The sequence below is a fragment of the Chrysochloris asiatica genome, unplaced genomic scaffold (assembly GCF_000296735.1).
Source record: "Chrysochloris asiatica unplaced genomic scaffold, ChrAsi1.0 scaffold01476, whole genome shotgun sequence".
In the NCBI taxonomy this organism is placed as follows: Eukaryota; Metazoa; Chordata; class Mammalia; order Afrosoricida; family Chrysochloridae; genus Chrysochloris; species Chrysochloris asiatica.
The window spans coordinates 11922-14817 of record NW_006409994.1 but is presented as its reverse complement, the minus strand read 5'-3'; the positions used below and the strand labels follow the sequence as shown (position 1 = coordinate 14817).

The following is a 2896-nucleotide window of genomic DNA, read 5'->3' as shown; positions in this document are numbered from 1 at the left end:
TTTTTTTTTTTTTTTTAAGTACAGGCAGGGAAAGAAGCAATCATTTTTAATTAAAACCTTTCTGCACTTTCTGATTACTGTTCAACTTATTATTTAGCAAACAGCAAAATGTTTATAGTGTTCATCTTAAATCTTATTGCTCTACCATTGTGGTATGCCTTCCATTAAAATAAAGAGTTAGAGCGCTCAAGCTGGTGATTCATTTGGTATGGCTTTCATTGGAGACTGGGGAGAGGGGGGGAGAGTGGGTGGCAAGGAAAAGAGGACATCCAAAAAGTAACTTACACATGCAATGGTTTTCTTTTAAAAAGAGAGAGAGGGAATGTTATCTTCAACAAATAGAAACAAACATTCAAAGCCCATCTTTCAAGCCATAGCCAAACCACGTTCCATCTTAAGGAGGTTCTCCTCTTTCTTTGTTAATAAAATCTCTCCCCAAACCATCATCACTTTCAATCATCCCCAGACTGTGCTTCATCTTCAGACCCTTCATCCCTAGATTTTTCTGGTGGAGGGCTGGCAGATGTTTTCTTTTCTGGAGGGCTTTCTGCTTCCTCATCGTCTTCTTTGGGGGAAGGAGTCTTTTCCTTTGATGCCTTTGAAGCTGCGGGATGACTCACTTTCCCTTTGCCTTTCACTGGACTTGGCGTCACCGTTGCCTTTAGCCTGGGTTTGGTCATTTTCTTCTCTTTTCGCTCAGGTTTGGATTTCTTAACCATCTTTCCGTTTTTCTTTTTTGAAGTGCCATAGTCACTGTCGTCATCGTCTTCCATTAGGAAGTCTTCATCACTGCCAGAATCTTTTTCTTGGAATGGTGCCTCATCCTCCTCTTCTTGTTCTTCCTCACTGCCCACATCTTCCATAAGCATTTCTCTCTGCTTAGAAGCTACTTTAGAAGCTGCCTGTTGTTGCTGGCGTATGTTTTTATGATATTCTTTTTCATCTTCACTATCATCTGCTGAGTGAGTGTCATCCTTCTTGGTCTTCACATCTTTTTCTTCCGAGTCCTCACTGTCTTCCTGTGAATTCTTTCCAGACCGCCTCTTATTTTTAGCTTCTTGAGCAGATGATCGCATTTTCTTAGCTGGAGGACCCGAATCTCTTCCATAATCTTCATCAGCATCATCAGATTCCTGAAACTGTGAATAATCAATGACCTTCCTAGTTCTGACAGGCAAAGATATGTTCGCTGTCAAAACAGGAGCCAGTCGAGAAGCCAAAGACTAGGAGCCCCCCAACCCCGCACGCTTGGCGCCCCCCACCCCCAACTTCGGCCACTGTGGCCACTGCAGCTGAACCTCGAGCTGCTGGTTTCTCCAACTCTGCCGCTCCTTGTTTCAAGGCCCCTTGATCAGACGAGCCCCGCTCCCCTGTCTCTCCAAAATGGATCAAAGTTTACTTTTATATATATATTTTTTCTGTTCGGTTTCTTCCAGTTGACTTTCAGTCCACTTCTCTGTCCTATACTCTGAAGCTCAGGCAGGGTTCCAGGATCCCTTGATCCCCCATGCCCTTGTTGCTGAGGGTGTGCTTATTACTACTGCTTATTCGGCCATCTCATCCCCAAAGTCCTTTGTTATTCTTTTAAATGGTTATAATGCACATCTTATTTATATAATCAAAATTAATCTAAGAAAGATATTTGAAAAATGAAAAGGTAAGACTTTCCTTATATGTGAATATCTCACACTATTTTTGATATGGGCATTGTGTTCTTATTTTGTTTTGAATACAAATCATAGTATGTATTCAGTTAACCATACATATCCACACTTTTTCATTGCATAATAAATTAATCACTACTTAGGAGAGAGAAACAGACACAGGACTTTAAATTAAATTAACTGAGGTTCGAAAAACCACACACAAAACATCCTTACATGTCTAACACCTTTAGCTATTTTTTTATGGAGTTTATCATGCCCCAGATAGCCCCATATTTAGACATGTAAAAGCAAGTCCAAACTGAGAAAAGCCACTTCTCTCCTGATTTGTTATGAGTAGGGAGACTGGTCATTAGGAACACTGAAAGTGAAGGACATGTACTGAGGGCTTTCTCGAAGAGTGACAGCTTGGAAGCGATTCAAATTAGACATCCTTTTGTTACTATAAGAAAATCAAGTTGAACATAATGATTTGAATTGCTCATCACAATGATGAGTTACATGACCAGGTAAAGCACTAAGAAGAATTCTTATATAATCGCATTACATCCCTGGGAAAATCAGGTGCTTTACAGAGTTGCTTTTCTTAAGATCTTAAGGGTAAAAACCCACAAACATTGTTATTTGGTAACAAACCAACTATGACCCTCTATTATATTCCTCACTTTTAAAAAATCAGATAGCACTAGGAGTGAGTAACTCTTATTCTTCCGCTTCAAGTTTGCTTTTTGTTTGTTTTTTGAAGTGTTGTGCCATGTTTCTATTTGTTTTGTTAGCATGTTTTGTTGGTATCTTTTTCTCTTCTGTATACATCTTACCTGATTTTTAAAATTTTTTTATTGTGGATAGAGTGAAAGTTTACAGGGCAGATCATCAGTTTTACATTCAATAAATCATACACCTTGTTTCATTACAATGATTATAATCCCCTCCATGTACCGTCAGTTAACGGTATTTCTCTCTATTCACTTTAGCTTTTTTATAAAACAACAAAACAAAACAAAACCCCACTCAGGCATATATAATAATTTACACCTCCAAAGGGCACATTCTGCAAGTCTGCCTACTAGGCACCAGCTCCTACTCCCTTTCTTCCCATGAAGCTAGAATTCTCAGCTGCTCCCCCTCTCCACGATCCCATCTCTGCCCTCGTCTCTGGCATTGCTGCTTCTCTGGATAAGGTCCCACAATTTGCTTGTGCTCTCCTTCCTTGATGGTCCTGGGATCCTTGT

The 2896-nt window shown here is 39.9% G+C and overlaps 1 pseudogene; it reads right to left on the bottom strand.

Moving 5' to 3' along the window:
* Positions 1 to 452: 452 nt before the first annotated feature.
* On the bottom strand, positions 453 to 1189 carry LOC102818264 (annotated as a pseudogene).
* Positions 1190 to 2896: the final 1707 nt, after the last annotated feature.